Below are 25,461 nucleotides of genomic sequence, written 5' to 3' on the forward strand. Positions count from 1 at the left end.
TGTGTGTGTGTGCGTGTGTGTGTGTGTGTCTGTGTGTGTGTGTGCATACATCTTAGGATGCATTCAGCACCGGGCCGAATAAAGGATAGAATTTTTGCTGGAACATTATGGGCGCTGTAACAGTATTCTAAAGTCATTCTGAAACATCATTTGCAGCGTCCAAATACAAATTAAGGGAAGGATCTGAAAAGATAAAAGACCGAACGTAGCCAGTTGGCCAGGCATACAGCATTCAGACAGCTGTGATGCCACATAAAATTCCAGTAACTCCAGAAAGTTTCCATGTGTTCTGCACTCCCCACTGCTGAGGAAAAGACACCCATCCGGTCACCCTGTTACGGTCACGGCATTTGAAGGAACTGGCTTCTGGCAGCCCTGCAGCTATGAGGTCTGCAGGGTGTTTCTTTCTCCCTTACATTCCTCTCTAGAAAATCTGTGTTCCCAGTTCATTTAAAGAAGGCAGGGCGTTATTTCATTCTTCGTTATGGAGGAGTAACATTCCATTGTATCTATAGACCACGTCTTCTTTATCCATTCGTATATGGATGGACACTTAGGTTGCTTCTCAGCCATAAAAAAGAGTGAAATATTGCCATTTGCAGCAACATGGATGGACCTAGAGATGACCATACTAAGTGAAGTAAGTCAGAGAAAGACAAATATCGCATGATATCACTTATGTGTGGAATCTAAAAAAGTAATACAAAGCAACTTACTTACAAAACAGGAACAGACTCACAGACATAGAAAACAAACTTAGAGTTACCAAAGGGGAAAGTGGGGGGACGGATAAATTAGCAGTATGGGATTAAGCAGATACAAACCACTATACATAAAATAAACAACAAGGACCTACTATAGCACAGGGAACTATATTCAATATTTGTAATAACCTATAATGGAAGAGAGTATGAAAAAGAGTAGATATATGTTATATATAGAAATATATATTATATGTAATAATATATATTATATATAAAATATATATAATATATATATATTTTATATATATATATATAAGTGAACCACTTTGCTGTACACCTGAAACTAACACAACATTGTAGATCGACTCTACTCAATTAAAAGATAAAATAAGAAAAAACATTGCAGGGCAGGTTCAAACTCAGTTTAATTTTAAAATGACAAAGGCAACCGCCCTGGGACGAAAGTGAATCACTCACTTCTTTACTCTGCATAAGAAACAAAACTCGCAGCCTCACAATCTGGTACAGCGACCTAAGTGTGGAGAAGGATGTGGTCTCATTTTGTTTCAGGAAGCAGCTGTTGTAACCGTCCCTCGCATCCCGGGCTTATTACGCTTTACCCAGAAGTTCTTTTCACTTTGGAAGGCGGACGGTTTGTAGTTGTGTATAAAGTAATAAAAACGACCAGATAACCTGTTTTTGCAGAAGATGCCAGAAATAGTCAGTTCAGACAAAAAGCGCACATGCCCAAGAATCTTTAAGCAATATATAAGAAAACGCAAAGATTGCGACGGTCTCTTAAGCTATGCCTTAGGACTGTGTCTATTTATGAGAAGCTAGCTTCGCCATGACATATTTCAAACCACGGCAGGCACTGTGTCTGGTGGGGTCACCCAGGCATCTTATCAGCCAGAATTCCACGCAGCAGGCATACAGGGACTGCCTCATTGTCTGGAAACCCTAAGGATGCATATTTACCCTTGATAAACGCCTAATTAGAGCTAATGTAATGTTATCCTTGTAAGCAATTCTGTAGTAAGATAGACCATTGGATGAATCACCACAGATGTCTCATCTCTCCTGTTAGGCAACCAACATTTAACATCTCTTTATGGCATTTCATACTTAAAACTTGGCAGTGAAGATTCAGGACCGGAGTGAAATTTTTAAACAAAGCGTGAGGCATACCATTTGGGCTTTTTCTTGAACACTAGGCTTCGGGATAATGAGCTAGATTCTCTCATCCTACAAGACCTTTTGGTAACCAGTCCAGTTGTGAGGAAGAATTGGCCCCAGCGTTTCAGAAGATGGTAACTCATTAACCCATTAATATTGCCGAGTATTCATATATTAGTCTTCGTGGGCAAGACCCTTCCTAACAGGTCACTTCTTGAATTTGATGGCACTCAGCGTTTTCTAAACTCACATTTTCCGTGAGGAATCTCAGTGCATATTGGTGTTGCCAAGATAGCAGAACATCATGGCGGATGGCATGGGGCAGGGCTGGCCCAAGGAGGTTATGAGCAATTTAACAGGCATTTGTGTGTAAGGGTCTGAGCATCTGTTGGATCATTCGTGTACTTTCTGCTTCATCTTGCACTCTCTCGGATGGAAAGAAGTGCTGCCAAGTGACACGGAGAAAGCCAGTGAGCATTTCTGGTTTTCATTTCTCCATAGTCCTTTTTATACGGGTTCTCCCTGTCCCTTTGCAGTGCATTGTATGTGTCTTTTTTTTTTTTTTTTTTTAACAGAGTGCCCTGAGCTGAAAGGATTTCTTTCCTTCAAACTACATGGGAAACCTCTTCTTCAGGATAAGAATGAAGCCTATTTACCTTGTGTGGATAAAGCCTCATGCAGTACTGGTCCTATTTCAGCCGCTCAGTGAATGTTTGTCTAATACAAAGCCGTGAAATTCCTAGGAAACACGGGCGAGTGAGTCACAGGGGATACATGTTTTTGACATCTACTGTCGTAGTTTCTGAAACATAAAGAGATTCTGCAGTGCCTACATTTTCCCCAATTTCAGCCATGGCAGCTGCACCCTAGCTTCCCACAAATAAGAAAAAGGGGAGAAGACAATAAGGTCCTTGAATATCTCGATCTGAATATGTAGCCTGTCCTCACAGCCTGACTACCCAAGACGTCCGTAGATGGTTTGATTTCCGTTCCATGCAGGTCAGGAGCTTCTCCAGGAACAATAGGGAGCTACTGCTTCCAAAACCCAGAGGCAGAGAGACAGCGACCCTTCCAGCAAAGACGAGGGCTTGACACACAGAGAAGTATTTGTATGGGGGGCAAAGAAGAGTGTAGCTCCAAAGAGGCCTTTGCAAACACGCGTGTGCAAAATGAAATCTCTTGGAAGGGCCATCTGTGAATATCAAGGGAACAGTAGCACTGGATTTTCAGCATTTTCCAATTCAGGCATATGCTCCTCGTGCGACTCAGAATTTAGAATCGATTCTCGTTCCTGAGCATAACTGACGTCGCTTTGATCTTCATATATTTGTCACGGAAGCCAAGAACCTCCTAGGATACCCCCCTTCCTCTTCACGTTGGGATTATCCACAACAAATCTCAAAAGTTATGTCGGCAAGTGAGCTCTCGGTCACTTCCCATTATACCTCCTCCGTCAGTCTTGGTTCCACGGCCAAGAGCAAAACCCACGGTCCGTTCCTGACATCTCTCCTCCCCTCCACGTCCCCTAGAACAGCATCCAGTTCATAGGATGGTGTTTCTGCCCCCAGAGCCTGTCCCGAACCGGTCCCTTTCCTTCATCTCTAAGAGAGCTGCTCCTTGAATCCATCCCCCTCTCTTACCTGCACGCCTGCGATAGCCCCACGGCTGAGCGTCTGCATACACCGTCACCCCACTTAGTCTTTTCTGCGCCCCAGCCAAAGGATGTTCAGAAGCGTAAACCTTCCACCATCTTCCTTACCTAAAACTGTCCGCTGACTTCCCGTCACATTGAGGACGACATTCACACTCCTTCACATACAGTACCTGGCCATGCATTTTTTGGACCCATCTGTCTCTCCAGCCTGTTTTCCCGTCTCTCTTCCCTACACCCCCTCCTCTTCCCTTGTCTGGGTGGAATTAGGTCACTTAAAAGGCAGGCACTTCAGTGTGATCAGCACAGCTACCTCGTAAGTCTGTGCACAAGCTACGTTGTCAATAACCTATTGACCGTTGATAAATGCCAGTTCATTGCCATTTTTATATTATTTTTACTGAACGATAGTTGATTTATAATATTGGAATAGTTTCAGGTGTACAACAAAGTGATTCAGTTATATATATATATATTCAGTTATAGATAGATGGAAAGATATTCTTTTCCATTATAGGTGACAACAAGATATTGAACAGAGTTTCTTGTGCTCTACAGTAAATCCTTGTTGTATATCTGTTTTGTATATAGGAGTTTGTATCTGCTAATCCCAAACTCCTAGTTTATGCTTCCCCTCCCTTTCCCCTTTGGTACCCATAAGTTTACTTTCTGCGTCTGTGAGTCTGTTTCTGTTTTGTCAATAAATTCATTTGTATTATTTTTTTAGATTCCACATACAAGTGATATCCTATGATAGTTGTCTCTGTCTGACTTACTTCACTCAGTCTCATAATCTCTAGGTCCATCCATGTTACTGCAAATGGCAATATTTTACTCTTTTTTTATGGCCGAGAAGCAACCTAAGTATCCATCAATAGATGAGTGGGAAAAGAAGATGCGGTGTGTGTATATATATATATATGGCAATATCATTCAGCCGTTGTTAATCGGTAGGTTATGTAGATGTTGCCCGTCTAGAGATCTCCTTTTACTGCAGTCAATAAACATTGAAGGATTTAAACTGTTTGACGTGGAGCTTGTCTTGGGGCCACCCTGGCGCCGGGGAGAAGGGAAACAGCTATAAAGCCCAGAGACATAAATCGCTCTTCGGATATCCTTAAATTGCAGGGTTAGTGAAAACTGACAAGGTATGAATATGAATAATGCAAAGATGGCTGCAGTTAAGCCGACCTTTTCTATGTATGGGGGAAAAGTTTTTTAAACTTCTTTCAGAGTGAATGTGTGTATAGGCCAAGACCCAAGACCCATCAACACCGTTGTGATGTTTTCACAGATCTCATTTGAAAATGCAATAAAATATTTTGGGAGAGGCTTTCCTTGAAACCTATAGTTGAGAAGTAACGGTCCCCTCCAGTCCCTCTGGGCTGGGGTTTGGCACACAGGTTTTCCAACGCAAAAGAAACATTTAGTTTTCTGTGGAAGGATGAAAAGGAGAAACTCGAGGCCTACATCATCTGTTTAAGGAAAGAGAAGGAGCCTTGAATAGGGTGAGCAGCTTCTCCCCAAATTTATGTTCATGTTGAATCTCTGAATGTGATTGTCTTTGGAAAGAGGGTCTTTGCAGGCGTAACTAGTTAACGATGAGGTCATCCTGCAGCAGGCCGATCACGAAATCCCATGAGGGTGTCCTTAAAAATGAGGAAGGCTCAGAGGTGGGGTGTAACTCTGGAAACAGAGATGGGAGTGATGCGTCTACAAACCAAAGAACACCAAGGATTACCCACAGCCGCCGTCAGCTGGTGAGGGATGGTGGGTGGAGCAGATTCTCCCCAGGAGCCTCGAGAAGAAACCAAGCCTGCTGACACCTTGGTCTCAGACTTCTGACCTCCAGAGCTGGAAGAGAATAACTTCCATTGTCTTACCAACCCAAGACATGGTATTTTGTTATGGCAGCCACAGGAAACTAATACGCCTAGCTTTGTTGACAACCTGGGTTCTGGAGAGAGTATAAGCTTTAGACGTTTTACAGCCTTTCCGACACATTTTGTACTGGAGCCTCCCAAGGGGAGTTAGTAGGTGTCACAAAGAGTACGAGAAGCACCCCCAAATCACAGATGCTCCAGGATTGCCATCATTGGAACAAGTCTGGAATTGCTTTCTCTAAATGACCCCTTCACATTCCTCTGAGCCTCATACTTCCACGCCCATGGTAACCATAAGCTCAAAAGGAAAGCTAAACATCCCTCCAGAGCCTCTCCGTACTGTACAGTTGCACAAACTCCAAAGCATGTAAACAACAGGCTCAGCGTCCTCAAATTCGCTGCCAAGTGTCAGAGATAAATCATCCATCTTCGGAGCCCACATGCAATCACCAGCAAATTAAACTTTATCTTTCACATCCTGCATTGCCAAATGCTTTTTTTGTTTTTTGGGGTTTTTTTTGGTAGCAATTAAAGATGCGTTCCCCCAGTGACCGTTCTCGGGAGGAGACTTCGAGGACGCTTTCCAGACCGAGCACAGAGGATACCACTTCATGCTTTCGATGGAGAGGAGCTCTGCTGGAACAGGGCATTCTTTGTGACGTGGCCAGGAGGGATTTCAACGTGTAGATTAATGGACTTTCTGCAGAAAGAGATCACCGTGGTGTTTCATTGTTTTCTTGTTTTTAACTGAAGTACAGTTGATTTGCAGTGTTTCAGGTGTACAGCAAAGTGATTCAGTTTCATATATATATTTTTTTTTCAGATTCTTTTCGATTTTAGGTTATTATAAGATATTGAATAGAGTTCCCTGTGTTATACAGTAGGTCCTTGCTATTTATCTATTTTATATATAGTCGTGTGTATATGTGAATCCCAAACTCCTAATTTATCCCTCCCTTTCCCCTTTGGTAACCGTAAGTTTTGTTTTTTTTTTTCTGTCTGTCGGTCTATTTCTGTTTTGTAAATAAATTCATTTGTTTCATTTTCTTAGATTCCACATAAAAGCAACATCATACGGTATTTGTCTTTGACTTACTTCACTCAGTATGATCATCTCCAGGTCCGTCCATGTTGCTGCAAATGGCATTGTTTCGTTCTTTTTTATGGCTGAGTAGTATTCCACTGTATACATGCACCACATCTTCTTTATCCATTCCTCTGTTGATGGACACTTAGGTTGCTTCCGTGTCTTGGCCATTGTGAATAGTGCTGCTGTGAACATTGGGGTGCATGGATCCTTTTGACTTAGACTTTTGTCTGGACGTATGCGCAGGAGTGGGATTGCTGGATCATATGGCAGCTCTATACTGATTTTGTTAAGGAACCTCCAGACTGTTCTCATAGTGGCTGCACCGGTTCGCATTCCCGCCGACAGTGGAGGAGGATGAGGAAATCGTATTTTTAAAGAGACAAGGAGCCTAAGACTATCTTCGTGTCCTGGATTAGATTGTTCAAAACGTCCCGTGAAGTGTAAACTCAGAAACCACAACCTGCCTTCATTTTCACTTCTACAGATGTAAGGGGAAGTAGGAAGACCATTGAAATAACAGTATCTGTGTTCATGCAGTAAAAAAAAGAAATTAACCTTTCATAGAATGTGACTGTGGTTTTGCTCTCATGAAACTTCTTTTGACTTTTGTGACAGCCAAACTCCAAGGCTTGGCTGCAGGCATGTCCCCTTGGTTATTTATGTGGAGCAAAGGCAGGGACCAGGTCAGTAAAGCTGTAACCTGACATCCAGGAAGGACACACATCATAGGAACACTTTTCTTTCCGAAGGCTCAGATTTGTCACCTTGAAGCTCCCACTTGAGAGTTTCAGAAAGGAATCTGGTGCAGGGCGGCTTGTGCTAAGAGTAGTAAAAACAATCTCCAAATCTCAGTGGGTTAGGACAAAAATATTTATGTCTAGTTCCTGCAAAGCCCAACGGGGTTGTTCCCCATTGGGGGATTCTCTTGGGCCATTCTTTGGGGTGAGCAGCCCCTAGAAGAGATCCCCGTGGCCTACCCCTCCTAACACTCACACTCTTGTGTAGACCTTTTCCACAATGGACCAGCTTTGTTCGGTGCAACCGATGTGACAAAGGCGATGGTTATGTCACTTCTACAAGTACATTAGAAAAGAGATTAGTCTTACTGTTACGTTTAAGTTTCCTACAGATACGTGTTCTCTTCTTTCTTGTATGTAGAATAGACTGATCCCTTGGGACGCTGCTGGTTGGGAGATTTTTGTTTTTAACAGGACCCGTCTTCTGCCCAGTTGCCGTTGGTCAGAATCAGTTAACATTGTCCAATGTACCAGTATTGGGGTGGGGTGCAGGTAGGGTGTGGTCTTGCTGTGTTCCCTGGGGGATAAAGGATCATTTCTGTAAACTTCCCCCAAATTCCTGGTCATCTCTACCTTCATAGCCCTGCAAGATTTCGTGTTTTGATCAACAAGCTCTATTTTCAGATTATGTGCATAACCGTCTTCCTTCTTATTAAAAAAATCACAGCGGTTCTAAATATTACATTAGACTGGGATTCAAAGTCAGTGCTGTACCCAGGTAGTCTATGTCTGCTTTTTCATCAGGGTCAGTGTATTGCTAGAACAGTCAGAATAAATTTCCTGTTTTTTAGCACTATAGCCTACCTTTCAAAATTCAGATTCACATTCCCTGATGCATCTGATCATTTAGATGACGTTGAATTCTGGAGAACTATTTCAGGTTGGTCGGGCGTATGAATTTACAGTTTCAGGAACATGTGACATATGGAAAAATAAAGAATGACTATAGCATTTAGGTGAACACTGCGTGTTTCGTGTCTTTGCCCCTTTGCGTAGCATTTAGAAATTTCCGTCATAAAAAAAGTGCAGAGGAACAGTTGCTTCGGAAGATACGAAGTTTCATAACCCACATTACCTGCAACGGAGAAGATAAGTAAGTCTGGTAATGCCATTGCTGTGTTTGCTAGCAGACTTTCTGATACATGAGAATAAGGGCAAATGAAAAAAAAGTGAATTCCTTTATCATCATTTCTCCGTAAAATAACCTTTTTCGCTGCTCCGGAAGAGCATTTATACAGCAAGTGACGTATTACATGAAGTTAAATATTTGGGTTGGTGTGTTAGTAAATTTGCCGCTAGAAATACAGACAGCATTTTAAATTCCACGTTGCTTCCTGGGCACAAACTTTTCAGTGCAGTCTTCAGATCATATTTCTTGGACTTCCTCATGAATTGGCTTGAGGACGGCTGCTACAAATGCTAATGAGGTGATAGGAAGCATTTAAACCCAGCTTCTGTGAGATTTGACACAAGACATTATTTCTGGATATTTTCCCAGCTCCCTCGACTTTTTCCCCCCTAAGCAACGCTTCTGTCTATCCGCTAGACTGCATCACAGTGACAAAACACTACACTGTGTTTGCGTGATCAGTCTTTAAGCAATAAAATTGCTGATTTATCTGTTTGGTGAGTCTCTCATTTATTGTTCTCATTTACTCCATGGGAAAACCACTTCCGGAATCTGCTGCGGAGAAGGTGGAAGGCAAAAAGGATGTTTTGCCGGCAACCTCTGGCTCCGCACGAAAAGCCAGCCCCCAGGACCTGAGCCAAGTGCATTCTGATCGGAAACGTCGACGGGTTTCCAGCTTTCCACTCACACACGAAACGAGGTGTGCTGTCCCGGTTTTCCTTTCTATTCAGATGTAGTCGCTTTGGAGATGGTTCTCCTGAGAGGCGATGGGATGCCAGGTGTGCACGGCTCGGAACGCAGAGTTCGTTGCTCAAGATAAAGGGAAACACCCACAGAGGCCCCCATCACCCCCGTGGATGGAATGATCCTCCGAGAGTTGGCGCCTGGTGAGAAGTTCGGGAGGCTGCTCAGCCAACAACGGGGCTGCGGAAAGTAGACGTGATTGCGAGATGCAAATCTCCAATGAAGTACAAAATCTGCAAGGCTCAACCGCCTCCGCTGGCCTCGCGATTGATGGAGAGGACGTGAATGAGCGGCTGCTGTCCAGAGAGACCGTGGGAAGGCGCTGCCCTAGAGGAGAGAGGGGAACACATTCTGCTGTTGCTGAGAAGCTGAATAAGAAAATATCATTAGAGCAGAATGCGGGGGGCAGAATGGAAAGGATTCATACGCTGTCATAATGGGTGGAAAGGGAGCGACAGGATGCAGGAGGGCAACCCCAAAGCAGAACGAAGGTGGGACTTGTGTTAAGCAAAGAGTGAGGGATACTTGATCCAGCAATCCCACTCCTGGGCATGGATCCAGACGAGACTCTAATTAGAAGAGATGCACGCACCCCAATGTTCACAGCAGCACTATTTACAATAGCCAGGACGTGGAAGCAACCTCAGTGTCCATCGACAGATGAATGGGTAAAGAAGATGTGGTGCATATACACAATGGAATACTACTCAGCCATAAAAAAAGAATGAAATCATGTCATTTGCAGCAACACGGATGGACCTAGAGGTTATCATACTAAGGGAAGTCAGTCAGACGGGGAAAGACAAATACTGTATGATATCACTTATATGTGGAATCTAAACAAAAGTACAACAAACTAGTGAATATAACAAAACAGAAGCAGACTCACAGATACAGAGAAGAAACTAGTGGTTCCCAGTGGGGAGAGGGAAGCGGGGAGGGGCAAGATAGGGGGAGGGGATTAAGAGGAACAAACTACTGGGTATAAAATAAATAAGCTATGAGGATATATTGTACAACACAGGGAGTATTGCCAGTATTTTGTAATAACTATAAATGGAGTATAATCTATAAGAATTTGGAATCACTACTTTGTACACTTTAAACTAATATAATATTGTAAATCAGCTATACCTCAAGTTTTTAAAAATTGGTTTTAATGTAGCAGGAATAAGGAAGATAGATGAATAATACAGAAGTACTGTTTGGTGCTTTTGTATATACAACAAAAAAGAAATAGACTCACTCATATAGAGAACAAACTAGTGGTTCCCAGTGGGGAGAGGGAAGTGGGGAGAGGCAACATAGGGGGAGGGGAGTAAGAGATATAAACTACTGTGTATAAAACAAAGGCTACATTGTACAGCACAGGGAATATAGCCAATATTTTGTAAGAACTGGAAATGGAGTACAGACTATAAAAGTTTTGAATCACTTTGTTTATACCTGAAACTAATATAATATTTTAAATCAACTATACTTTAATTTAAAAAAAAACAGTTATAGGAATTTGGGAGGAAAAAATATAAAGGAAACAATGAAATGATTCCAAGGACATTTAAACTGCAAAGTCAGCTAATCTGAATAATTTGTGTATTAGTAAATGTTTCCCTTGTAAATATTAAAATATTAAAAATATACAAGAGAGAGACCTCCCTGTCCTATTTTTGCAACAGCTTTTGAATCTATAATCGCATAAGCATTAAAAGTTTAAAAATTTTTAAAGGGGAGAAAAACAAGGAGACAAAGAAAATGTGTCCATTTAGAGTTTCTGTCATGTTCTCCCCTTAAGTGATAGAATTGTAGTCTTGTGTCTCTAAAGTTGGAAGGATCTTTGGATATTATCTGACCCAGAGGAGAAAATTAAGAACCAGAATAGTTGTGGACTTTTTTTTTTTTTTTTAATTTTAAGGTCACACAATTGGTAAGAAAATTTTTTAAAAACAGAAAGAAAGAAGGAGCCGAGTCATACTTGAAGAAACAGTGGTTGCTCATTTTAGCAGATCTGTGAATGACTTCTTTTTTAACTTTTTATTTTATATTGGAGTATAGGTGATTACCAATGTTGCGTTAGTTTCAGGTGTACAGTAAAGTGATTCAGTTATACGTATACATGTACCTCTTCTCTTTCAGATTCTTTTCCCCTACAGGTTATTACAGATTATTGAGGAGAGTTCCCTGTGCTCTACAGGAGGTCCTCCTTGGTTATCCATTTTATTTATTTATTTTTTCTTGAGGAAACTTTATTGAGGACAATACTTCAGTTTCAAAATCACAGTAAAAATGGAGACTTTGTTGTAATGTTCCAATTTTGATTTTTTCAAATATTTTATTAGGAAAATTTTTAAACATATAATTTGAAAAGATTTTACACTGAACGCTCATGTACTCATCACCTAGAGTGAAGCATGAACATTTTACTAGACTTGCTTTGTAGGCCTGTCTGTCCATTTATCTATCCCAATTTCCATCCATTATTCTACGCTTCTTTTTGAGACATTTTAAAATACGTACAGACATCCACACAGGCTACCCTGAAAATTTCAGTATACGTATCATTAACTAGGTTTTACTCTTTGTTTAAAATAATTTCTAGGTAAAGTTTACATACAATGAAATGCATAAATGTTAAGTGTACCGTATGATAAGTTTTGACAAATAAATATGTCTATGCAACCAACCCTATCGAGGTAGACGTTACCATTAGCCCAGAACATCCTCTCATCCTCCTTCCTTAAAATTAGCAAAGCCTGAAGGTCTGTGGGACAAAGTCCAGGAGAAGCAAGGCACATACTTCCAGGTGTCCTCTTCCGGTGGAGTTACGTGGATATGGCTAATTGTCCCAGCAGTGGTATGTGACGATACATCTGAACTCTGGCCAGTCAGATTAGCCCATCCAAGCCTTGGTGTCCAGGAATTTTACTGGGGATATGTCATGAAGGCTGAAGTACCTACATCACAATTTCAGCTCTTCAGATTCCAGACCCCTAGAGCAAAGACATGCATTCATCAAATAGCACAATTTAAGAATAAACTATTTAATCAGGTTTGTACCACTTGGCCCAAAATGTCAAGCATACAGAAATGTTCTTCTCAGACAGACTGTTCTAATGGCGCAGAGCTCATTATTTCCCAGGTGCCAGTCTGAGGCCGTTCCTGAAGAGAAGCATTTGTAATAAATATGGAGGCAAACCCTACAGAAATGAGAGTACATGATTAAACTGTATAATCATGCACAAAGATAAAGGGAGACAGCAGAAAACAGTTTGCAACACAATTCTGAAAAATAGGAAGCTGATGGTTAAGGTAACAAAAAAAACTAAAGACGCCTACGTATTGGGATGTTATTGGTTATCCATTTTATTTATTTATTTTTTTTGCGGTACGCAGGCATCTCACTGTTGTGGCCTCTCCCGTTGCGGAGCACAGGCTCCGGACGCGCAGGCTCAGCGGCCGTGGCTCACGGGCCCAGCCGCTCTGCGACACGTGGGATCTTCCCGGACCGGGGCACGAACCCGTGTCCCCTGCATCGGCAGGCGGACTCTCAACCGCTGCGCCACCAGGGAAGCCCTGGTTATCCATTTTAAATATAGCATTGTCGGGACTTCCCTGGTGGCGCATTGGTTAAGAATCTAACCGCCAGTTCAGGGGACACAGGTTCGAGCCCTGGTCCGGGAAGATCCCACATGCCGTGGAGCAGCTAAGCCCGTGCGCCACAACTATTGTGCCTGAGCTCTAGAGCCCATGAGTCACAACTACTGAGCCCACGTGCCACAACTACGGAAGCCTGCACGCCTAGAGCCCGTGCTCCGCAACAAGAGAAGCCACCGCAATGAGAAGCCCACGCACGGCAACAAAGAGTAGCCCCCGCTCGCCGCAACTAGAGAAAGCCCACACGCAGCAATGAAGACCAAACGCAGCCAAAAATAAAAATAAATTTTAAAAAAATTTTAAATTAGATATGACCATAATTTAAAAATAAATAAATAAAAAATAAATACAGCAGTGTGTACATGTGTGAACAACTTTAATTCCCCAGTTGAAAAATCATGGTATGGAAAAATAAACACACCATCAAACACATAGCAGGAACATGGTGGACATTCAAAAACAGAGGGGAAAACTTAAAATAGCCAGGTGACCTCAAAGTATCCGGTAAGACCCAGAGAAGACATCTCTACACCATCAGGAGGGCTGGAAGCTAGAAGTATGTCTTTTAAGCATGAAAGAGAAATTTCTGGATGTCTAAAATTCTACGCTGAGTCGAGTCTATTCTGAGTACAGAGGAAATAAAGACATAGTGCAAAGCCAGAGTGTTTCCCCAAAGAGTACCGAGGAAATAAAGGCATAGTGCAAAGCCCGGGTGTTTCCCCAAAGCCAGAGTGTTTCCCTCTCACGGACCCTCATTGTTGGGACTTCAAAAGGAAACTCACAGGAAGGACAGTGTTGGAGTCAGATGAAGGAAAAGGATGCAAGAAACATTGTGAGCAAAAGGAGAAAAGGACCAGAGTGTGAAACCGATCTAACACTGACCACATCAAAGCCAGCACCAATAATAAAATTACGACTACATGAGGGCATACAAGCAAAGGTGGGGCCAAAGTTAGCAGTGATATAAGTTGCAGAATAAAAATGGAACAGAGTTAAAGCAAGTCATCTCTTTGAGAAGACAGTAAACGTGAGCTTTATTATTTTTCTGCTGAAGTTATTAGGCGTATTAAATTTAATCACTAAATAATGAAGACTGAAAACAGCTTCCTCTTAAAAACATGGGAGAAATATTTTTTTTATTTAGGTATCATAGAAGAGAAATAATAGAAGCGAAGAAAGGAAACGGTTCCTAGAAATTGTAAAATAAGCACCCAAAATGAAATTGAGGAATATTAGCAATTGCAGTACATATAAACGGATGAGAATCTCTCTTGACAGAATGAACTCTCGGATCGGGTTTAAAAAAAAAAAAAATCTAGGTTCTTGCTAGTTTGAAAGGGTCTGAAACCAATAACCAAGAAAGACTAAGATAAAGATATGAAAACACTAAAATGGTGAGTAACTATGAAGAAGAACTTTCTGGAGCCCTGTTCAAATCAAGTAAAAAAGACTTTAGGAAGTTAAAAAAAAAAAAGAAAACCATGGATAAAGAAGGCTAGTATGAAGCGATACATTTTCGCCAAAAAGTTATAAACGTGCTAACGTTCTTTGGACCTGGTAACAAAGCACTTAAATACACAAAGCAAGATTTGGGGGAATTAGAAGGATAAGCTGTCCAACCTACAGCCCAGCCATCTACAAGCCTTTGCTTAGAGAGAATCCTGCTTTCAAAGGAAAGAGAGATATACCTAGTCTGATTCATGTAAAAATTAATGATCAGAGATAAAGTATAAACTGAATAAAGCTTGCCTTTATTTCTACTTAATTGGCCTTTTGACCACTCCATGGAATCCAAGGGACTTGATATACTGAGTAGGTGGTAGAGGGGGAAATGGGATTCCTCCAAGCTCATTCTCACTCCTGGGAGAGGCTGATACCTTAGCCACCCTAGAACATGTGTGATCCATTAAGAAGGATTTTTGCAAGGGTCTGAATAAACTTGGAGGCGGAGGTTTTCTGTCGTCAATGTATTTTCATGGAACCATGGGACACAGTCTCGGGATGACAGCCAGAAAGTTGCCAGTTGGAAAAAGAGTTGCATCAGTTAAAACCTTTTACCCGCCAGCCACTTGGAAAATGAAAGTTACACGACGAAAATAAACATACAGCCCAAATGAAAACCAGATGCATGCAGCTTTGAGGATCTCTCTGTGTTTGGTTTCCTCTCCATCTTATGTTACATTCCTTCTAAAATGGATGCAACTTCTGGAAATTACTTTGCACAGTGAGATCTCCCATTTGTTTGGGGCAACATCTTTAGATAGACAAATAGAGAGATTCCCCAGTTCTGACTCAGCTAAGGGAGATAGAAGTCTATTGTACATCCGAGGACACGTCTGGAACAAATCAGGCCGATTTACTTGTTTCTAAATACCAATCCAGACAGTAGCTTAAAAGTAATTTATATATCCCCTCTCCCCGCAATCCTCCTGTTTAGGATGGCCACACCCAGTGCAAATTTTTCATCCTGTCGACAAGACCTTGACTTTTATGCATTTGACACTTTTTTGAGATACTGCACATCTTGTCTTTCTGCTTTTCTAAAAAGATGGCTTACTGGACAAAAAAGAATACATTCACTCTGTGAAATGCACGAGTAGGACTGGAAATGTACAAGGGACTTTTCATGCTCCCTTGGTTTTGACACACGCTTCAGGGTATGGCTACACGTATGACATTTTTTTGAAAACCAAGTTGAATAACGGCATTCCACAGTGTCTGGAGGGAGTGGGCAAACCCTGACGTTATAACCAGGCACATCAGATTCAACTCTGGGCTTTCACACTGGGCTTTCAGAGCTGTCTGAATTTGAGCTTTCTCACCTGTAAGAGCAAAAGCAAGAAAGAGAACGCACAGAAGAAAACACGGTGAGGCTACCACGAGAAAGCGTGAGATAGAAATCCCCCAGTTTTGTACAGCACGAGGAATATAGCCAATATCTTTTAAATTAATTTTTATTGGAGTATAGTTGATTAACAATGTTGTGTTCGTTTCTGCTGTACAGCAAAGTGAATCAGTTATATATATACACATATATCCACTCTTTTTTAGGTTCTTTTCCCATATAGGCCATTACAGAGTATTGAGTAGAGTTCCCTGTGCTATACAGTAGGTCCTTATTAGTTATCTATTTTATATATAGTAGTGTGTATATGTCAATCCCAATCTCCCAATTTATCCCTCCCCCCCTTTCCCCATTGATAACCATAACTTTGTTTTGTACCAATATTTTGTAATAGCTGTAAATGGAAAGTAACCTTTTAAAATTGTATAATTTTTAAAAAAAATTTTTTCACATCTTTATTGGAGTGTAATTGCTTTACAATGGTGTGTTAGTTTCTGCTGTATAACAAAGTGAATCAGCTATACGTATACATATATCCCCATATCTCCTCCCTCTTGCGTCTCCCTCCCTCCAACTCTCCCTCTCCCACCCCTCTAGGTGGTCACAAAGCACCGAGCTGATCTCCCTGTGCTATGTGGCTGCTTCCCACTAGCTATCTATTTTACGTTTGGTAGTGTACATATGTCCATGCCACTCTCTCACTTTGTCACAGCTTACCCTTCCCCCTCCCCATATCCTCAGGTCCATGCTCTAGTAGGTCTGTGTCTTTATTCCCGTCCTACCCCTAGGTTCTTCATGACCTTTTTTTTTTTTTCCTTAGATTCCATATATATGTGTTAGCATACGGTATTTGTTTTTCTCTTTCTGACTTACTTCACTCTGTATGACAGACTCTAGGTCCATCCACCTCACTACAAATAACTCAATTTCATTTCATTTTATGGCTGAGTAACATTCCATTGTGTATCTGTGCCACATCTTCTTTATACATTCATCTGTTGATGGACACTTAGGTTGCTTCCATGTCCTGGCTATTGTAAATAGAGCTGCAGTGAACATTTTGGTACATGACTCTTTTTGAATTATGGTTTTCTCAGGGTATATGCCCAGGTGATCTACTCACACACTCTCTTTTTTAATATAAATTGATTGATTGATTGATTGATTTTTGGCTGCGTTGGGTCTTCGTTGCTGCGCGCGGGCTTTCTCTAGTTGCAGAGAGCAGGGGCTACTCTTCGTTGCGGTGCGCGGGCTTCTCATTGCGGCGGCTTCTCTTGTTGCGGAGCACGGGCTCTAGGCACGCGGGCTTCAGTAGTTGCAGCACGCGGGCTCAGTAGTGGCAGCATGTGGGCCTTAGAGCTTGCAGGCTTCAGTAGTTGTGGCAGCCGGGCTCAGTAGTTGTGGCCCGCGGGCTCTAGAGCGCAGGCGCAGTAGTTGTGGTGCACGGGCTTAGCATGCTCTGCGGCATGTAGGATCTTCCCTGACCAGGGCTCGAACCCGTGTCCCCAGCATTGGCAGGTGGATTCTTAACCACTGTGCCACCAGGGAAGTCCCTTCACACACTCTGCATATTACTATATGCCTTATGCTCTCAGATTTTCTTAGCTCAAAAAAGAAAAGGTTGACGTGTGATTTATAAGACATTTTCTGTTAAAAAACAAAGTCCATCAAACGATGCATTCACACAGCTACTGCGTTTTAGCATTGCTTCACAGAAAAGGCAGCTGTGAGGAGAATAGGACTTGTTTTAATGGCATTTCTTGGAATTTTTTTTTTTTACTCTTGGTTGGTAAAAATCTGTTGTCCAGGGTGGTCCTCTTTTTAGGACAATGAAAAATATTTTAAGTGTATCATAAAGTGATGAAGAGAAACTACAGATGCTAAATGGATAGCGTTGGTTTTGCCTGTCTCTGGAGAAAGATTTCATGTGGCCACAACCCTTGTAAAAAAGAAACATTTCTTGGTTGGTTACGCTAGAAGACTCCGACCCCCATATTTATTTTACCCCATGTGACCTTACCAGTTGTTCTTCCATTTATGAAGGAAAAGAAAATCACGTTGAAAGAAAACGATGATGAAGGACAGACATAGTAAACTTGCAGCCAAACAGTTTGTTTCAACAGCCTGACCAGACTTTGTCAGTGAACCTAATGTAGAAAGAGATCAGTTAATAGTCCCAAATTACGGATTACCTTGTGGTTGTTCAGAGCGTTTCAAACACTGGCTGTCTTCCAGCTGTTTTCATTCACTGGATGAAAAGGACACTAGGTTTACAGAAATGGAGTTTAATTTTACGCGATACCATCCAAATATACATCTATTTTTAAATTTAAAGCAAATCGTAAAGGGGAACATCTATTCGGATAATTCTGTGGCTTCTTTTATGAGTAGAAGTCTGTTGTGCAAGAACTTGTTCTTGAAAGGGATCTAAGATGATTTTATGGTCATCCTTTCTTTTTCCTATTGTATTTTAACATCTGCGGTGTGTTGTTTCACTGTGTTTTGTTTATAGAAGCTTAGATGTTCCCTTGAGCTGTGTGACCGCAGCAGCCTGACACGATGCTGAGCAAAGTTGAGCTTCCCCAAGACATGGCCATGGGGTTGTCACAACCTTGAGGATGTTGCTTTGATCCTAGCTGCCCGACCTTCCCTCTGCCTCCCATCTAGCAGTTCCTCCATAAATGCTATTTCCATTCCCATGCTGTGCAACCCATCGATGTAAACCAAAACACAAAATAAATCCCATGATCGCCTCTCAGAACTCGCTGACCTTTGCATGTCCATCTGATTCCATCCACAGCTCCAACGCTGAGAAAACCAAAACAAAACCAAACACAGTGTTCTTGCCATGAACCGCAGCAACGAAAGAGAAGAAAGTAATAGAAAAATGAACTCCTCCTTTGCACAGCTTCCCAGTTTTCATTTGGCGCTCAGGGAAATCCAATGCTTGTGTTTGTTGGGTATGTATATAGTCTCATAGCATAATGTAAGGCATATTTTGAGGTCATGATGAAATGTTTTGGAATCTAAAGGTTTTGGGGAAATGGCCAGTCTTATCTAGTCTGACATGTTTTGTTGAGTTTATTTGCTCACTGGACACACGTGTCGGAGCCTGCTAAGTGATGTCAAAAACTGAGCTTGTCTGTACCGGCGCCAGATCGAATCTCAGAGACAGAGTTTGGGGCGAAGTAGAAAAGGACAGTGTTATTGCTTTGCCAGGCAGAGGGGGGGCACAGCGGGCTCCTGCCCTCGAAAAACTATGTATCCCAAGTTGGGAGGATTTGATGAGTTTATAGCGATAGTTCAAGGGTGGGGTTGCTGATAAGATCAGGGCGTGTGCAGGGTCTCCGGTGTGCAGGGACTTGATTAGCAACTGTTCCGCATCCGCCCTTGGGAACTCAGGGAAAGTTTCGGAGGCTGGAGTCTTGCCTACAAGAAACAGGGGGACAAGATAAGGCTTCGGGAACCCACTGGGCGTGCTACCCCGCCCCGGTCTCCCTAGGACTCAGGATTCCAAACAAGATTGACACACCAGCCATCTCGCCACTTATCTACCCGCAAGAGCAGGGCAGACAGTTACAAATGACAATCTTGCCATTTCAGTTTTGCAAACACTCAGACCAACCCTGACTTTCACCCACCCTCCGGCCATATCTTTTTTTTTTTTTTCTCCCTGACCTGATCACCCTGGGGCTTTTTATTCTTATTTTGCCATGCCTGAGCCTCATCTCTGTTTCTAGATACGGTAATCTCGTTCTTTTCAAGGGAGTGAGTTGGCTTTTCTTCAGCTGGTTTTAATCGTGGGAGCTTAAAAGGCCTGCTCTTGGAATGGGGTTATCCGGATCACTGGTGAAAAATATTGCCTGATCCAAGAGTGAGGTCATGTAAGTTCTCCTGTGCCCCCGTCTGCAGACAGAACCAGAGAGAGTGTGCCGTTCCAAACGCCACAAGGCATCTGAACTCTCTAGGTAAGATCGGGCTTCCGTTCGTCGTATTTAGAAATGCCCGCGTTAGCCAGTGTTTAAACACGGGACAGAAAACAGATGAGTGTTTGCCAGGGGCCACAGGGAGGGAAAACTGGGGAGTGACTGCTTTCACGGGTACAGAGTTTCCCCTTGGGGTGATGAAAACCGTTTGGAGCTACATAAAGGGGGTGATCATACAACATTGTGAATGTGCTAAATGCCACCCAGTCGGGTATTTTTAAATGCTTACAACGGCGTTATGAGTTGAACTGTGTGCCCCTCAGATTCATGTGTTAAAGTCCCGACTCTCTGTCCCTCCGAATGTGACCTTATTTGGAATTAGGGTCATTGTGAGATAATGAAGTCGTGCCGGAGGAGGGAGGGACCCTAATCCAACAGGACTGGAAATCTGGACACAGATCCACACAGGCGGGGAGAACAGCGTAGGAACGTAAAGACAGAAATTGGGATGATGCCTCTGTAAACCAAGGAACGCAAGGATTGTGAGCAGCTGCCAGAAGCTGGGAGAGATGCGTGAATTCCCCCCAGAACCTCCGGAAGAAATCAGTCGTGCCTACATCTCGACTTCACGCTCTGCTCTTCAAAGAGTGATTTTTTTCTGTTGTGTGGAGCCCCCCAGCGGGGGGCACTTTGTTATGGCAGCCCTAGGAAATTAATACAGGTGGTGCAATGTATATTAGGGGTATTTTAACCACAAGAAGAAGGACAGGTTATCAGGATGTAAGATATGCCTCAGAATGACAGGCTTGGAAAGTAGTTGTGACCTAAAAGCACAGAGACATAAAGTAAATAAAAGAAAATTCACACATGCAGATGAATTTCCAAGGAATCAGGCTCTTGTGATGAGCGATTTACTGAACTGTCCCAAACCCTCCAGTCGGTACAGCAGAAAGATAGATCCCTTTGGCCCCAGAGTTCACGGATGTTGCGTGGTTCTTGAGTCAGGAAGGGTTTTTTTTTCCCCCCGGGGAAATCACAGGGGTCCTCTCCACATCTATGAAGAACTCAAGGTGAGCTCCCTGGGGAGGGTCCTTCCAGGTGGATGACTTTCCACCTGACCGAGGATGTTCAGTCTACCTGTCAGCATCTCCTCTGATGCAAAGAAAACCAGCTGGGCAGAGCCGAGTCCTGACCTCCAGGAGGGTTTTGGGCAAGCGTGGAGCTGACGGACAGGCGCCCTCTTGGAAGATGTAGGAGGACGTGGCAGTAGGCAAACTGGAGAAACCTGGACCGAAAAATGACCAAGAGAAAGAGAAAGCCTGGAGTTCGAATGGACAGACCTCACAATCCCTGGCATTATGCCTCTCAGCACCCCTGTTTTCCCTTCTTAGACATTCACTTCAGCTCCTAAGTATTGAAACAACTTCCTCTAAAAGATCAACACTTCCCAAAAAGTAGGAGCCACATCTATTTTGTCCCCATTCGTCCTCTAGGTGTTAAGACAGAGACTAGCCCAAATCAGCACCCAACAAAAATTCTTGAATAATTAAGCGAACGAATGAGTGAATAAATTTACGGTTACCGGGGGGAAATGGGAGGAGGGATAGTTCGGGAGGTTTGGGTTGACATGTCCACACTGCTATATTTAAAATGGATAACCAACAAGGACCTACTGTAGAGCACAGGGAACTCTGCTCAATATTATGTAACAACCAAAATGGGAAAAGCATTTGAAAAAGAATAGATACATGTCTATGTATAACTGAGTCACTTTGCTGTTCCCCTGAAACTATGACAACATTGTTAATCAACTAGACTCCAACATAAACTAAAAAGTAAAAAAATTAAAAATTTTAAGGCTTTACATTCTGTCAAAAAAAAAAAACAAAAAAACTCACCCAGTGCCCTAGAATTAAGAAGCATCCAACAAATGTTTGGTAAGTGATTGAATCCCTGAAGATGACATGACATTTTCTCCCCTAAATTTTCCTTTAAGGATGGTACACCCCAAACCATTTGTGCTTAAAATAGGAGTGACCCAAAGAGGCAAGACACAAGTGTTGGAGAGGCTGTGGAGGAAAGGAGACCCTCATGCACTGTTGCTGGGAATCTAAATTGGTGCAGCCACTATGGAGAATAATATGGAGATTGCTTACATAAAAATAGGACTGCCGGCCTTCCCTGGTGGCGCAGTGGTTGAGAGTCCGCCTGCCGATGCAGGGGACACGGGTTCGTGCCCCGGTCCGGGAAGATCCCACATGCCGCGGAGCGGCTGGGCCCGTGAGCCATGGCCACTGAGCCTGCGCGTCCGGAGCCTGTGCTCCGCAACGGGAGAGACCGCAACAGTGAGAGGCCCGCGTACCGCAAAAAAAAATAATAATAAATAAATAAATTAAATTAAATTAAAATAAAGTAGTAGTGACTTACGAATTTGCATGACAACCCTTGCTGGGAGGTATAATTGTGTTTTGGAACCATTCTCCAAAATGAAAATATTTACTTATTGAGAAAATAATAAGGAAATGAATATAGCTGAATTGGATTAGCATCAAGACTACGTTCTAGTTCTCGGAAGCAATTTAGGACGATAGAACAACAAACAAACCACTATAAACAGCAAAGCAAGAATTGGAATTGCAATTGAGGGGAATTAAGTGTTTTTAGAAAACCCAGTTTATGCTCTACTCCCTCCTCAGTAGTATTAAAAGCATGCAACTGCTTTGTTGTGGAATTGAGTCTGACTTTTTGTTTCCTCAATAATTTGTTTTTGCCTTGATGGTATAATTTGTCTATTTCTCCTGAGGTTTGTTGACATTATTTGGTTTTCCCTGTAAGAAAGAAAATGAGACTGTATTTATACTAAAAATGTGAGCGGGGCCATTTTAACATATTACAGCTCCAGGAATTTCCATAGGGTCAGTCTCAGGTGATTCAGTTAAAATTGTCCTGATGGAAATTTGTATGCTGTAAGCAGATAACGAAATGTTTAGGGGTACTTCAGGGTCATGTTTTGTTTCCCTTTTATCCTCCAAATATCATTATATAGAGTATTTTAACATGAGTCTTAACGGTTTTTCCTTATGGTTACATCTTGAAAATGGGCTAGTAGCCATGAGTGAATGTATTTCTACTAGGTTTTGCTGTTGTGGAAAGAAGGTTGGATTCCACATGGAAATGTGAGTTTGAGCCCTGTTTCTGATTCTTATTAGTGAGATCTCGGGAGAGGCATTTAACTTTCATTCATTCAGTAGGCATCTACCGAGTCCTGCCTTTTTGCAGAGGGACTCATCCATCATGAATTCATTCATTCATTCAGTAGACATCTACTGAGTCTCACCTTTGTTCAGAGGGACTCATGCAGCTACTGGGCTATGTCAGGGAAGAAAACATGTCTTGCATTCTGCTGAAGCCTCTATTATAGCATAAACATCAGGTATCTGTGAATCACAGAAAATGCTAGAAGGTGATAAATGCTATGGAAAGTTTAAAAAGCAGAAGAGTATATGGGGAATTGGAGCCCTCAGCTGAGAGCAGAAGAGAAGTTGAAATTTTCTGTGCAGGACTGTCAAGCTTGCTTTCATGGAGAAGGTGGCATTTCAGCTAAGGCATGGGGGCCGTGAGGGCTGATCTCAAGCAGACGGCCGGAGGGAGAGTTTCCCAGGTAGTGGGAACAGGTTGTGCAAAGGCCCTGTGGTAAGGGTCACCTAGTATGTTCATGCAACAGCATGGGTGGGGAAGAGTGAGTGAGGAGCAGGTTGTACACACAAGATGCTAAGGGGTGAAGCAAGTCCTGTAGAATAATGAAATCACATGTGCCTTTGGGAACATCCCTAATAATCCAGGGCACTCTGATTGTTTGCTGGAAAAGAGTTGGTGGTATTTTGGATCAGGGTGATTGCAGTGAAGACGGTGAGAAGTGCTCAGAGAGCTGATACACTTGAATGGTGCTAGGGGTTGAATTGGTCCCCCACCAAAAAAAAATGATGTTTGACATCTCAACTGCGAGCACCTGTGAATGTGACCTTCTTTGGAAATAAGTTCTTTGCAGACACGATCAAATTAACATGACGTCATTTGGGTTGGCCCTCACAAAACGTGACTGGTGTCCTTAATTAGAAGCTTGGGATTAACATATACACACTACTATCTCTAAAATGATAACCACCAAGGACCTCCTCAGAGAACTATACTCAATATTTTGTAACAACCTATAGGGAAAAGAAGCCGAAAAAGAATACATGTGTATAACTGAATCACTTTGCTGTACACCTGAAACCAACACAACGCTGTACATCAACTATACTTCAATAAAAAATAAATAATGTTTACAAATTATTTTAATTTAAAAATATTTTTAAAATCCAAAAAAAAGAAAGAACAGGGAAATTTGGACACAGACAGACACAGGTGGAGAAGGCCATATGAGATCAAAGGCAGATACAATACTCCCCCCCTTATCTGTGGTTTCACTTTCCATGGTTTCCGTTACCCATGGTCCACCTCAGCCAGAAAATATTAAATGGAAAATTGAAGAAATAAACACTTCGTAAGTTTTAAATTGTGTAGCATCGTGTGAGAAAATCTTGCGCGGTCAGCTCTGTCCTGCCCGTGACGTGAATCCTCCCTTTGTCCAGCAAATTTCACCCTTTCCTCACTTCGCAGCCGTCTTGGTTATCAGATCAACTCTCTCCGGTATCTCAGTGCTTGAGTTCAGAGAACCCTTATTTTACTTAATAATGACCCCAAAGCACAGGAGTAGTGATGCTGGCAACTCGGGCATCCTTTTCCTGTACCTAATTTATAAATTAAGCTTTATCCTAGGTATATATGTATAGAAAAATACAGAGTGTATATAAGGTTTGGTGTTATTCGCGGTTCCAGGGGTCTTGGAATGTATCCCCCGAGGGCAAGGAGATTGGAGTGATGCATTACAAATCAAGGGACACCTGGAGCTGTCAGAAGCTGGAAGACGGAAGGAGGGACCCTCATATAGAGCCTCTGAAGGGAACCTGGTCCTGCTTACACCTTGATCTCGGATGTCTGGCCTTTAGAAATGTGAGAGTATACATTTCGGCAGTCTTAGGAAAGTCGTACAGACAGGACAGCGAATGAGATTTCTTGATGGATGCGGGACACACAAGAGAATAGTAAGTATGGACTCAAAACATTTGGGCAGAGATGGAGAAGGCTGGCAGGGAGAAGGCTTCAAAGGAGGGTCAAACATACAGCATTGGACTTGCTGAATCGGAAATCTCATGAATGTGGGTATGAATCTCGTATCCATTAAGCATCCCAGTAGCCAGTTGGATAATGTGAGTCTGGAGCAAAGGTACTGAGATAAACTTGAGGGTTGTTGGCAGATGACGGTGTTTTAAGATAGAAGGCTTCATTGGTCACCCAGGAGACCGAAAAGGTAGGAAAGGTGGCTCGAGCAAGGCGCCTGAGAGTCTTCAGTAGTAGGACGCTTGTGATGTAGTGATTTATTTTTTAATTAATTAATTTAATTGAAGTATAGTTGACTTACAGTATGTTCCAATCTCTGCTGTACAGCAAAGTTTTGTCACCTCGCCAAGAGTCGAAAAGGAAATGAAATATACATTGGAATACATATACATTGGAATACATATACCTACACACACATATACATTGGAATATTATTCAGCCATAACGTGGAATGAAATTCTGATACCAGCTACAATGTGGATGAACCTCAGAAACAAGACGTTAAGTGAAAGAAACCAGACACAAAAGACCACACATTATAGGATTCCTTTTGTAGGAAATGTCCTGAATAGTTCATTCCAAAGAAGCAGAAAGATACCTGGCTGCCTAGGGCTGGGGAGAGTGGGGATTGACTGGGGATGG

General features: G+C 42.4%; 1 protein-coding gene across 8 annotated transcripts in view; it reads left to right on the plus strand.

The window, feature by feature from the left end:
- PRKX (protein kinase X-linked) overlaps window positions 1-25,461 on the plus strand; it is a 210,673-nt gene that overhangs the window by 149,979 nt on the left and 35,233 nt on the right. For 6 of the 8 annotated variants that reach the window (XR_003796375.1, XR_003796374.1, XR_003796376.1 and 3 more), the window contains one exon: window positions 18,471-18,630. The gene's annotated coding sequence lies outside the window, so the exon portion shown is untranslated. Of the gene's footprint in view, window positions 1-2,455; window positions 3,988-18,470; window positions 18,631-24,477; window positions 24,995-25,461 lie in introns of those variants that run through there. The other 2 variants (XR_003796377.1, XR_003796380.1) reach the window with 2 other exon arrangements.

This window comes from Monodon monoceros, unplaced genomic scaffold (genome assembly GCF_005190385.1).
Source record: "Monodon monoceros isolate NGI ecotype Baffin Bay Population unplaced genomic scaffold, NGI_Narwhal_1 Super_Scaffold_22, whole genome shotgun sequence".
NCBI lineage: Eukaryota > Metazoa > Chordata > Mammalia > Artiodactyla > Monodontidae > Monodon > Monodon monoceros.